The sequence below is a fragment of the Chiloscyllium punctatum genome, chromosome 27 (genome assembly GCF_047496795.1).
Source record: "Chiloscyllium punctatum isolate Juve2018m chromosome 27, sChiPun1.3, whole genome shotgun sequence".
In the NCBI taxonomy this organism is placed as follows: domain Eukaryota; kingdom Metazoa; phylum Chordata; class Chondrichthyes; order Orectolobiformes; family Hemiscylliidae; genus Chiloscyllium; species Chiloscyllium punctatum.
This window is the reverse complement of record NC_092765.1, coordinates 29,678,546-29,692,313: the sequence shown is the minus strand read 5'-3', so window position 1 is coordinate 29,692,313 and position 13,768 is coordinate 29,678,546. Positions and strand designations below refer to the sequence as shown.

The following is a 13,768-nucleotide window of genomic DNA, read 5'->3' as shown; positions in this document are numbered from 1 at the left end:
ACTATGGGCAATTTAGCATGACCAATTCACCTGACCTGCACATCTTTGGACTGTGGGAGGAAACCAGAGCACCCGGAGGAAACCCACGCAGACACGGGGAGAACGTGCAAACTCCACACAGTCAGTCACCTGAGGCAGGAATTGAACCCGGGTCTCTGGCGCTGTGAGGCAGCAGTGCTAACCACTGTGCCACCGTGCCGCCCACTTTTACAAATCAAACTGACAGCAAAGCTTCACGTGAGATCGAAAGTTTCCATAAAGAAGATTTGGCTCAACAGATATCCGGAGTGAACGGACTCCTTTCTTGATTTGAAATGTAAGAAGTTGACGTCAGTGAGCCTGACGTGTTCCGAACACGCAACCTTCTGATCTGGAGTCAGACGCGCTACCGTTGCGCCACAAGCTCACGGACAACAAGTCCACACCGACCCATACCCCTAACCTAACACTACAGGCAATTTAGCATGGCCAATTCACCTGACCTGCACATCTTTGGACTGTGGGAGGAAACCCACACAGACACAGGGAGAACATGCAAACTCCACACAGTCAGTCGCCTGAGGCAGGAATTGAACCCAGGTCCCTGGTGCTGTGAGGCAGCAGTGCTAACCACTGTGCCACCATGCCGCCCACTAGTAAAATGTTAATGCAGTGGTGTTTCAGTTTTGTGTTCTGAAGTTTGTTCTGAAGTTATTTGCTGTCTTTATCTCTGAAACCAAATGAACCTCTTGAACAATAATTATTTAACGGTGCATTAGCTTTGAGTGTGGAGGAAGCCTTATTGTTCACTATGAAAGCTCAGCTAAAGCCATCTGTATTAATTGAGTTGAACTGTAAACTGGGATTAATGTAATTCCGGTTCCACTACAAATGGTTTCAATAAGTTTGTTTTACTCTGGAAATATAGTTTTTAAAAACTAATCATACCTGTGCTGTGATCATGTCATTTTGACTTGAAACGGTGAATGTATCTTGTGGGTCATTTTACAGGTAATTGTGCCTCTTTTAAGAATTGTTTTATAACCTGATAATTCATGGAATACAGGGAGAACTAGCCATTTGGATACAGAACTGGTTCAAAGGTAGAAGACAGAGGGTGGTGGTGGAGGGTTGTTTTTCAGACTGGAGGTCTGTGACCAGTGGAGTGCCACAGGGATTGGTACGGGGCCCTCTACATTTTGTCATTTACATAAATGATTTGGATGCGAGCAGAAGAAATATAGTTAGTAAGTTTGCAGATGACACAAAAATTGGAGGTGTAGTGGACAGTGAAGAGGGTTACCTCAGATTACAACAGGACCTGGACGAGATGGGCCAATGGGTTGAGAAGTGGCAGATGGAGTTTAATTCAGATAAATGCGAGGTGCTGCATTTTGGGAAAGCAAATCTTAGCAGGACTTATACACTTAATGGTAAGGTCATAGGGAGTGTTGCTGAACAAAGAGACCTTGGAGTGCAGGTTCATAACTCCTTGAAAGTGGAGTCGCAGGTAGTTAGGATAGTGAAGAAGGCGTTTGGTATGTTTTCTTTTATTGAGTATTGAGTACAGGAGTTGGGAGGTCATGTTGCGGCTGTACAGGACATTGGTTAGGCCACTGTTGGAATATTGCGTGCAACTCTGGTCTCCTTCCTATCGGAAAAATGTTGTGAAACTTGAAAGGGTTCAGAAAAGATTTACAAGGATGTTGCCAGGGTTGGAGGATCTGAGCTACAGGGAGAGGCTGAATAGGCTGGGGCTGTTTTCCCTGGAGCATCGGAGGCTGAGAGGTGACCTTATAGAGGTTTACAAAATTATGAGGGGAATAGATAGGATAAATAGACAGACAGTCTTTTCCCTGGTGTCAGGGAGTCCAGAACTAGAGGGCATAGGTTTAGGGTGAGAGGGGAAAGATATAAAAGAGTCCTCAGGGGCAACATTTTCACACAGAGGGTGGTACGTGTATGGAATGAGCTGCCAGAGGATGTGGTGGAATCTGGTACAATTGCAACATTTAAGAGGCATTTGGATGGGTATATGAATAGGAAGGGTTTGGAGGGATATGGGCCGGGTGCTGGCAGGTGGGACTAGATTGGGTTGGGATAGCTGGTCAGCATGGACGGGTTGGACCGAAGGGTCTGTTTCGTGCTGTACATCCCTATGACTCTATGACTCTAATTCATTAAGCAATGAATAAATTCACAGCCCTGCATTAACTAAAAGGAGGTGACTGAAGAATACAGATGGAGCTTTTGGAAACCTGAGATATCAGGAGCAATTTCAACCCTTCCAAACTGGCTGTAAAAGCATGGAACTTCAGTTAAAATAGAGTAGTTCGCTCTACCATTGATCTGTGACTCTAAGGCACCAGTTGTGATGACAGTGGGTGGAAATTGGGTGTCCAAAGATATGCAGATGGAACCCCAATGGAATTTTAGCCTGCTCCTAAACAGGTCCCTACTAGAGATGCCCTATTATGTGAAACTGCTAGGAAGCTGGTGAGTACATTTAAGGGACATTTATATGTACAAAAAAGACACTTACAATGTGGCCAGGAGGAGATCTAGGATCCACAAGTACAATCCAGATTTCTGTGTTGAGTTCTCTCCCACCATTACACACCCCACCCCAGGTATGAGGCAGTTTGGAAATCCCTCACATCCTAAACCATTCTGATGCCAACCAGTTCCCTGTACTACACAAAATTTTCTTCTTTAACAAATCAAAAAGAACAAGCTCTCATGTGCATTGAAATTTGAACTGTACCTTATTCTATTTAAGGTAAAATTCTGCAAATATTAGAAATCTGAAATAAAAGCAAAGTACTTAAGAAACTCAGCAGGTTTGGCACATTTGTGGAGAGATAAACAGAGTTAACATTTTAAATTCAATAAGACTTTTCTTCAGGAAACATAGTCACTCTCTAAAGAATGCCCACACCATATCAGAGAAGGCACTTTAATTTGGTTATTGTAGTGTAGTGGCAGTATCCCTTCCTCAGGCCAGAAGATCCAGTCCAGGTCTTATGTTCCCCAGAGATGTGCCACAACATGTCTGAATAGATTGATGAAAAATAATCACAAGAGCAAAACATATAATTATCTAATTAAGTATTTTCAATTGTGAGAAAGAGTCATACAGTCATACAGCATGGAAACAGACTCTTTGATCCAACCAATCTGTGCCAAATATAATCCCAAACTAAACTAGTCCCACCTGCCTGCTCCTGGCCCATATCCCTCCAAACCTTTCCTATTCATGTATCTATCCAAATGTATTTTAAATGTTGTAATTGTATCCACATCCACCACTACCTCAGGAAGTTCATTTCACACAGGAACCAGTCTCTGGGTAAAACATTTTCCCCATATGTCTTTTTTAAATCTCCTCTCACCTTAAAGTCTTGAAATCCCCCAACCTAGGGAAAAGACACCTGTTATTAACTGTATCTATATGCGTCATTATTTTATAACTTCTGTCAGATCACCTCCCAACTTCCTAAGTTCCAGTGAAAAAAGTGCCAACCTTTCTTTATCACTCAAGCCTTCCATAGCTGACAACATCCTGATAAATTTCTTCTGAATCCAGATAGCACAATATTTAATGAGCTAGAATTTGTTTCTTTTGTAGAATAAGGTCATGGTTCTGAAAGATTTCATGCATTAAGCAATCTGATGACTTCATAAAGACATGAGGAAAGACAAAATCTTAAAGAATGATTTGATCTTGTAGAATTAAGCCCTATGTTCACAGATCTCCCAGTGTCATAGAAACAACATCTAACTTACCAATGTAACTTATACCCAATTACTATTTCGCAACAGGCTATATCTTATTTAACACAAAAGCACCTTCTAGTTAAGACTCACTATTGGTTTTCCTCTATCAGTGTAAATCCCGAAGACTGTTAAACCTAGTCAAGGGAAGTGGATGGTAGCAGTAAACTATTTCATCCACATGCACCATCTTTTGACAAGACATTATGCTAGTGTTCCTCCATTTTGAATTCCAATGAGGAAGGACAGCTTCCATTTTAAGGTGAAAGTGAGGACTGCAGATGCTGGAGCTCAGAGTCTAGATTAGAGTGGTACTGGAAAAGCACAGCAGGGCAGGCAGCATCCGAGGAGCAAGAAAATCGATGTTTGTGTAGCACAGGGAACTAGGCAGCATCAGAATGGTGCTGTAGACACAGTGAGTTTAGGAGAAGAGGGATTTCCAAAGTGCCTCACACCTGGGCACTCAAGAATTCATATTTGAAGACATATTCAAACAAGATTGAAAAGAATTAAATTTTGTCTAAGGAGAGGAATTCATGAGGTAAAGTTAATGCTCACTTACAAAATACTTATACTAATACCACTATTTGCTGAATGTCCTGGACAGGATGTGATTAAAAGATTTTTTTTAAGATATCCAATGGAATATATTGTGCTTATATAGAAACTTGCACCTTAGTTACACATACGGCTGATCTAATACTATTATATTTTTAAAACCCTACTGTAATAAAAAGAGCTCCTGCTAAATAAAACAGAATGTAGAAACGTGTGTGAATCCTTCAGCCTCTGACATAGCAAAGTTAATACTTCAGGCATGACATTTCTGCAATAAAAGCTTCGGTTCTGAAATTCCAGAGTTTCTCCCAATCTTTTTTGTTGCAACTGTGGCAGAACCAGTTTAAGGCCCCGATAATAAAATCTGTTGAAAACAGCTGTTTGCACTATTTATTTGGTGGATTCTGCTGGTCTCCCACTGAAATTATAACAAGAAACTAGGAGAACTGCCAAATGCCAGGCTCTGTGCCTTTATTTTATACAGCCAGTTAAAATGGAAGCTGTCAAGATTCGAGTGGTGCTGGAAAAGCACAGCAGGTCAGGCAGCATCCGAGGAGCAGGAAAATCGACGTTTTGGGCAAAAGCCCTTCATCAGAAATGAGACTTGAGTAGAATTCAGTTGAATTTTTCACTGTTGTCACTTTCGCTCCATCATCCTCAAGCTCTGATGACACACTAGGCTGGGTCTGATTCAAACTATAACTACTTGTGGAATGTTGAATAGGGTGGGGTGACCAACTATCCCAAAGTACTATTACAGGCATCGTCTTAGTAATAGGTATTCGTGCGGCTTGTCAATCACAGGCCTGTCCAAAATGTGGCCAGGACAGTGTAAGAAAATAAATACTTCACCAGACAAGTCGTGAGAAAACTGGTAATTAACAGAAGGGGACAGATTTCAAAAATTATACCTTGACCCAGACATAACAATGAATGTTCAAATTTCTAAATATTTCGTTGGTCTTAATCATTGATCAAAACCTTTGAGAGTATCTCTTCTTTTATGACTGAGTTTGTTTTATGACTTGTTAGAACCACATATTTATTTTGGAATGAAAACTAGAAAACTTGAAGTTTTGGACAATTCCCAGGATGCAGTGAGTCTATCAGGTGACTTTTTGAAACTTGAAGATCAAAAGCGGAAGTGTGATATGCTTTCTTTATTGTTGATAAAAGATCAAGTTGACCTTTGGAGAAGGTCTAGAGAGTGATAAGATAGGTTTGTTACTTTTGCTAGACAAGCCAATGAAAGGAGCATTGGGATGCAGGTCACCTAGAGCAGCCTTTGGACTGTTTCTTCTTGTTTTGCCATAAACTGTGGAGTGACGCAGTTGAAAAGAGACTTCCATTTAGCCTGCAGCAAATGCAGGACTCTGCCTTTCTCACTCTCTTTATCAATCTATACATAGAAATAAATACCGTACTGTTGTGAGAACGAATTCTCTCCTTCTCTTTCTCTCTGCCTATTCTTCTTTCCCTCTCCCTCTGTGAGTAAAAGACAGTTTGAAAAACTGAACTGTGAACTTAACAAAACACCTGGGTCTAACCGGCGACACAAACTGAGGATTGTCCATTACCTTGCAGGAGACAATGAAGTGATCTTGTCAACTGAAAGAACTACAAAAACATCACTTCATTCCGCCCTTGTGGTTTGGAATCTTGACCTAAAGGATTTTCATTTTTTCATTTTGACTATTTTCTGTCCATTCATAATATTTCTAGAGTTCTTTGTTCTGTTTCTGTATGAATGTATGTGTATTTGGGTTTAAAGGGGGTACAGTTTAAGTTTATAAAGCAGTATTTAATAACCTATTTTGTCACTTGTTAAAGAATAAGTTAGTTTATAATAAGCTTTTATGGTTATTGATGAAACCTCATGGGAGTCTATTTTCTGACCTAGATCACAGTGAAAGGAAAGCAATTTAACTGTCTTGGTGATTCATTTGGACATTTACACTTTCGGTATGTCTTATAGAGTAGTGGGATTTGATTACCTGCACATTCATCCTATCAGAGTCATAATACTGTCAAAATTAAAGGGTCAGGACAGTGGTAAAATATAAGAATTTAACTAAGACAGAAAACAGAGAATAGTGGTAAATTGTTTCATTCAGACTAAAGGCTATTCAGTGGTATTCCCCAGCGTTCAGTATTACAGCTACTGCTCTTTTCGATATGTATTAATGGCCTGTATTTTTGAATGTGGGTTTCAAAGTTTATGGAGTTAGTATAAAATTCAAAACTATAGTTAACAATGAGAAGGATAAGGAGCAGCAACTGTATTTATTTGTAGGAATTTGGGGTGGCGTGGTGGCTCAGTGGTTAACACTTCTGCCTCACAGCACCAGGGTCCAAGGTTTGATTCCAGCCTCAGATGACTGTGTGGAGTTTGCACATTCTCCCTGTGTCTGCGTGGGTTTCCTCCAGGTCCTCTGGTTTCCTCCCACAGTCCAAAGATGTGCAGGTCAGGTAAATTGGCCACGGTATATTGCCCATAGTGTTAGGTGCATTAGTCAGAAGGCAATGGGTCTGGGTGGGTTACTCTTTGGAGGGTCGGTGTGGACTGGTTGGACCGAAGGGCCTGTTTCCACACTGTAGGGAATCTAATCTTATTCAGCAGACCCTTCTGAAGGTGTAAGCATTGCACACCAAATTCAATTGTATTGGCTTCAAATTCACCAACTCTATCCTGGTACACATGAGTGAACATTTTGGTGAGGTATTACCAGACTGCACTCCCATAAAAGAGCTGAAAGAGGAGGAAAATAGAGAGCAGTAGCTTGTTATTCATGATCTGCGACCTGCACTGGGCATTTAAGAAACATTCTGTACCTACCCTGTCAGCATCAAGGAAATGTTGTTTGGGCAGTGTTGAGGACAGTAGCAGTATGTGTGTTTGCCATAGGCTCAAACAATGGAGCCTTATCACCAGTTAGCTTGGACACCCTTCCCAGTGAAGCAAGGCTTTGCTCTGCCAAACCCATGTGGTACCTGCTATACAATGGCCACCCCACATTAAAATAATTCACGTACAGGTATACTTGCTCTCAAAATTCAGCGTGGAACCTGGAATGTCAAGACGCTCATGGACAACCTTGACAGTGACAGATTGGAACTGCTATCGGTGCCTGGGAACTCAGACATTCCAACATTGACATCACCAGCCTAAGTGGGACCCAGTCAGTGGAGAAGGCCAGCTCAAGTTACATGGTGGTGGTTACACCTTCTGGAAAGTTAGATCAGAAGAAGAGTGCTGCCTCCACAGGGCTAGCTTCACCACTGATTACAGACCTGCTTGGCTATCTCAGAGACTCCTCTTGCAGATAGGACGTGGGTGAGGAATCAGTTGGTTAGGTCTTCCAAAGCGTTGGTAGAGGTATGATGGGCCAAATAGTCTTTTTCTATGCAATAGCTTTCTATTATTTTATGGTTTACCTTCTCTTCCTGTACCTAAAATCATAACTCAAGCCTTGTACAGATGAAAAAGCAGTTTATCAACAGCACAGATATACATTAATGAAGGTTGGCTTAATAGAGCTGTCCCTTTTAGGGGTTTCTATGACAGTGAGCAAATGTTTGTGCCTGTGGTTAATAATGTTTTAACTGCTGGAACAATCAGTAATGATTGAACAAGCTAGCTTCAATCTGATAGCCACAAGGTCAATTTCAAACCCAGTTGAGGGTAAATTAATACAAGCAATTTTGAGTCTTGAGCTGAAATTGTGGATCAGATTACTGACAAAAATAAGAACAAAGGTAAGCTATTCAACCCATCAGTATATCATGATTGATTGAAAACTTCAATTTCTTTTACCTCCCCATCCCCATACTCCCATATGCCCCATTGGTAATCTCAAATCTGTCAGTCCCTGCTTTTAACATACTAAGCTTCTTCACAACTATCTGAGTAAAAACATCTTAAATGTAAGTGGCATCGCCCTTTACATTTGTGCTCCCTGATTCTAGACTCCTCATTTAGAGGAAACAGATCCCTGCATCTGTCCTGTATATTACTTTTAAGTATTTTGTAGGTTTCAAGGAGATCACCTCTCACTTTTTTGAATATCTAGAGAATACAGGCCCACTTTGCCCAATATCTCTTCAGAGGAGAGTTTCTCCATCCAGGGAGTATGTCTGATGAACCTTCATTGCAATCCTTCTAGGGCAATAACATCTTTACTGAAATAAGGAGACCAAAACTGCACACAATACTCCAGGTATGGTCTAACCAAGCTCCTGTAAAGTTGAAGTAAGACATCACTATTCCTGTACTCAAATTCTTTTCCAATGAAGGCTATCATCCAAATAGCTTGCTGCACCTGCATTTCAGTTTTCAGAGATTGTTAACAGCTGGAATCCAAGTACTGATCCTTGCAGTACCCCAACATCCTGCCAGTGCGAAACTGACACATTTAGTCCTAAAAAAGCCAAAGAATTACGGATGCTGAAAATCAGAAACAAAAGCATTTATTTCTACTCTGTTTTCTGTCTATTAGCCAATCATTAATCCATGCTAGTATATTCCCTTCTATCCTATCTATTTTAAATTGTCTAACCAGACTCGTGAGGGGGACTTTCCCAAAAGCCTTCTGAAGTGATTCCCTTTCCTGCATGCTGGTCATAAATCTGTATGAACTATTTAGGATGCTATAATCTAGGACCTGAAGTGGGTTTTGTCTCCAGCAGAATATTTTAGCTGATGTGGCAATGCTTATGTTAACCGTCATAACATTAAAAAACTAGGCATAGGTAACGTGGTACTGAAAGATCCAACCGATGTTTATTACATCTGGCTATTATAAGTAATTATTATATTGACAGACTCATATGGGGCTAGGTTTGCATTAAGATATTCTGTTACAACAGAAGAGCTACAACTTGTGCTCTGTAATGCTTCAAGTGATCCCAGTAAGATGGCATCTGAGAGATTTATTCTTTCAGGTCACATGTTGTAATACTGTATGATATCATGAGCATATATAGAACATATGGAGGGGGTATAGGGGCTGGAGGAGATTACAGAGATAGGGAGGGGGTGTAGAGGCTGGAGGGTTTACAGAGATAGGGACAGGATATAGGGGCTGAGGAACATCTTAAAGATATTCTGACATATTCTGTCTATTTAAAGTATACTGACATATTGACAGTGAGAAAAACAATCTTGTGAATACAAATCCATAGTGTAAATATGCCTTTAAATTGATAACATTTGTACCACAACTGGCTTTTGATTCAAAGACGTCTTAATGCAATTGGAATAATAGAATGGACCTATTCCATTCTATTATTGGTGGTTAAAATGTCATTTTGAAACCATGTCCAGGAAAATTTACTCTATATTTATTCTGCGCAGTGTTGAGCCAGGAGTTCATAATATTAATGGGCACACAATGAATATTCCACTCTCCAATGTTGGCACCTCTCACCTGGGAAGTACATGAATACATTCCCAATAAATACTTCAGGTCTGTGATATTTGTTAATCTTCAAACAACCTTTATAATGATGCACCTGGAGATTATATCCAAAACATATGCCTGCAGGAAGGCAGCTGATCACAAGCAGCCTGAGAGTGGAGAAGATCATAGACTATAAATCTCGGGCAGCAGCATCTTACAAACAGTATCACTTGAATTGCCTGTTATATATCCCACCCGAAATTCTACTTGGAACAATGAAAACGGATATTGGGCTGGAAATAAAATGGGCATTCAGAAAATAGCCACCTGATTCTCTCATCATCCATGACAAATTTCTGCTATATTTTATCTTGCAAGAGTGAAAGTGCAGCAAATTATACCTTGATGATTCCCTAAAGTTTGTGTTTTGATGAACAAGTCAGGAGCACTCTGGAATTCTGTCCACTTGCCTGCAACAACACCTTGCAAGACAGAACATCTGCTTGACTGGCACCCCATCCATCACCTAAAGCATTCACTTTGTTGCTACTGTATGTCAGTGGTAAACAGAATTGAAAATTTGTTGCTGGAAAAGCGCAGCAGGTCAGGCAGCATCCAAGGAGCAGGAGAATCGATGTTTCGGGCATAAGCCCTTCTTCAGGAATGAGGAAAGTGTGTCCAGCAGGCTAAGATAAAAGGTAGGGAGGAGGGACTTGGGGGAGGGACGTTGGGAATACGATAGGTGGAAGGAGGTTAAGGTGAGGGTGAGATGCCGGAGTGGGGTAGGGGCGGAGAGGTCAGGAAGAAGATTGCAGGTTAGGAAGGCAGTGCTGAGTTCGAGGGATTTGACTGAGACAAGGTGGGGGGAGGGGAAATGAGGAAACTGGAGAAATCTGAGTTCATCCCTTGTGGTTGGAGGGTTCCTAGGCGGAAGATGAGGCGCTCTTCCTCCAACCGTCGTGTTGCTATAGTCTGGCGACGGAGGAGTCCAAGGACCTGCATGTCCTTGATGGAGTGGGAGGGGGAGTTGAAGTGTTGAGCTACGGGGTGGTTGGGTTGGTTGGTTCGGGTGTCCCAGAGGTGTTCTCTGAAACGTTCCGCAAGTAGGCGGCCTGTCTCCCCAATATAGAGGAGGCCACATCGGGTGCAGCGGATGAAGGAAATGATGTGTGTGGAGGTGCAGGTAAATTTGTGGTGGATATGGAAGGATCCCTTGGGGCCTTGGAGGGAAGTAAGGGGGGAGGTGTGGGCGCAAGTTTTGCATTTCTTGCGGTTGCAGGGGAAGGTGCCGGGAGTGGAGGTTGGGTTGGTGGGGGGTGTGGACCTGACGAGGGAGTAAACAGAGTCTACTATTCATGGGATGTACTGAAGCAATTCACCAAGTCACCCTCCACAGTACCAAATGTGTGGTGTCTATCACTTAGAAGAAAGAAGGGTAGCAGATGCATTGGAACACCACCACTTGTAGAGTCTCACACACCATCCAGATTTGGAACAATATTGCAGTTATTTCACCATCGCTGGGTTGAAATCTGGAACTCACTTCCTAATACTAATGTAGGTTTACTTCCATCATGTGGACTCCATCATTCAAGGCAGTAGCTCACCACCACCTTCTCAAGGACAAGTACAGATAGGCAACAAATACAGGCCTTCCCAGTGACACTCCAATCTCAGGAGCAAATTTTAGAAAAAAGCACTTGGATGAGTTGGTCTTGTATAAACCTGACTTAAGTTTACTGTGTGGTTTACCAGGCTGAATGTTGTCTTTGGTGTGGTTCCTGCATTAACATGATGACGCTGCCAAATGGCCAGCCTTCAATGTGGCTTCCTCCAATTCCCAAGGACAGGAATCCACACATTTGTATCAAAATCTCTGTTGGGACTGAATTACCAACCACAACATTACAGCAGAAACTAAAAGTGCATCTGTGACTCACTCAACATTTGAACAGGCAGAGTTCAGCCTTTATCCTGGAAAAATCATTAACACTTACTAATAGTTGGAGAAAAAAAGGTCACACAAAATATTAGTTCAAAAAAGAAAAAAATTCCAACAAATCCAATGGATTCAAACAGCTCATTTTGTATTGCAATCCCTCATGCAGTAATTTTTAAATGTTATAACATGGTAATAGTATCAATCACTCACTTCATCAATCCAGTTAGCAACTACCACCTGTATTGAGGGAGTGAGTGAGTGACACAAAGTGGGTGTTTAGGAATCCACATCACCCAATAGGGGAGTTACCAAATTTACAGTTGTTATTTTGCAATTTAAAGAGTTTCTGCTAAATGAAACTCTGGAAGTTTTACTCACTCAAAGGTGCTACATAAATGAATTTTGTTTTTGGGCCTGCACATACTGGGAAAGTCTGCCAAGTCTGTACGCAGAACTCCATCCTTTAAACCCTTCAATTTGGTTTCTTCCCACATGCCATAGTACCAAAGTCACAATGACATCCGGCGATTGTGAACAAGGTAAATGATCCCTCCTTGTCATCCATAGTTTGGTTACACCTTTGCTTAATATTTGATGCTGAAAATGCCACCATTCACCCTAAACATCACCTCCCGCCCCAACTCACTGTCTAGACTCTTTTGCTGCTTAAATCTTAATTCACAACTTTGTTACCTCTGTGTTAGACTAATTCAATGTAACGTTTGTGGATCTCCCACATTCTATTTCTTATAAACTTTAGATAATTTAAAACTCAATCATCAGGAACCTTAATTGACACCGATTGTCTCTAAGTCAGTCAAAGTCCTTCACAAATGAGCGTATGCTCTCTTTTGAGTCCTAAATGTGTCTGCTGAATTTAGCATGTTCTGTCTAATGTCATGAAAAGCCTTCAGTGCTTGGTCATATATTGCTGGATTCTCAGCAATTCCTTGTTTTATCAATATATCATCAGCATCAAATATAGAACGTCTGGGTCTATTCGAGGAGTAGAGGGTCTTTTCTTTAATGAGGTTACTTCATAGATATATTTTGCCAGAAGTCAGGTGAAATTTCACTAGTTTCTCTTACCTTCTGAGATCATTTATCATGATTTCCGCCATTTTAACTGACCAAAGCTTACTGTCTGTTCCCAGTATCTGCTGGTTACCCTTCCAGATAGAGACTGTGTGCTCCAAGTTATGCTGGTTTGCTTAATGCTGGAGTCTGCCTGTTCATGTTTGGTTTATTTCTGGATTCTGTTTTCTCCGTGTTTTTCAGTTTTTGTTGTGCTTTGTCAGTCTGAACTATTGCCTGGAAAAGCCTACTCTGATCTCTGACAGTTGCATTGACTTCCTTCCCCTGAATACTGCTTTTTCTCCCATCCTGCTTTAGTGACAAAATATGGCTTCTTTTGCATCTTGCCTTCGTTTAAGTTGTGCTGTGCCAGGCACTGCTTTGTACTGTTCTCCAAAGGACAGGTTTTCCAGTTTTACTGTTGCCACCATGTTGTATGCTTGTTCAGAAATGGACAGGGAAGAAGTCTTTGTAGCCAGAACCTTTTATTCTAGTGCATACAAGATCTAGAGAGGAGGGAGAGGACACTGCACAACTACAGCAGAATATGACTTTCAACACATGACCTGACATGATATCACTGGTAGTTATCAACAACCCTATCGTTAGCTCCTTTTATAGTATCTGTGTCTTCATTTGCCTAAGCTTCAAGCCCTAGAATACCTTCTATAAGCCTTTCCCCCTCTTTACCTCTCTGCCATCTTTACCACACTCCTTAAAGCCAATTTGAACAAGCTTTTGGTCATCTGATTAATGTGGCTCAAAGTCATTTTTTGTATTCTAATGTTCCTGTGAAGCCCCAAGGGATGTTTTATTATGATAAATGCAGTATATCAATGTTATTTGTTGGCATTTCCTTTCTGAGGTGGCTGATTTATAGGGTCATAGAGATGTACAGCATGGAAACAGACCCTTCCGTCCAACTTGTCCATGCTGACCAGACATCCTAAAATAATCTAGTTCCATATCCCTCTTAACCCTTTCTATTTATATACCCATCCAGATGCCTTTTAAATGTTGCAATTGTACCAGCCTCCACTAC

The 13,768-nt window shown here is 41.3% G+C and overlaps 1 protein-coding gene and 1 non-coding gene across 3 annotated transcripts in view; one reads left to right on the top strand and one right to left on the bottom strand.

Annotated features, from left to right (window-relative positions):
- The window catches only part of LOC140453612 (bone morphogenetic protein 7-like), a 94,050-nt gene that overhangs the window by 18,734 nt on the left and 61,548 nt on the right, over nt 1-13,768 (top strand). The gene's annotated exons all lie outside the window — the stretch shown is intronic.
- Nucleotides 335-406, bottom strand: trnaw-cca (transfer RNA tryptophan (anticodon CCA)). The gene has a single exon. It is a non-coding gene; the product is annotated as a tRNA-Trp (tRNA).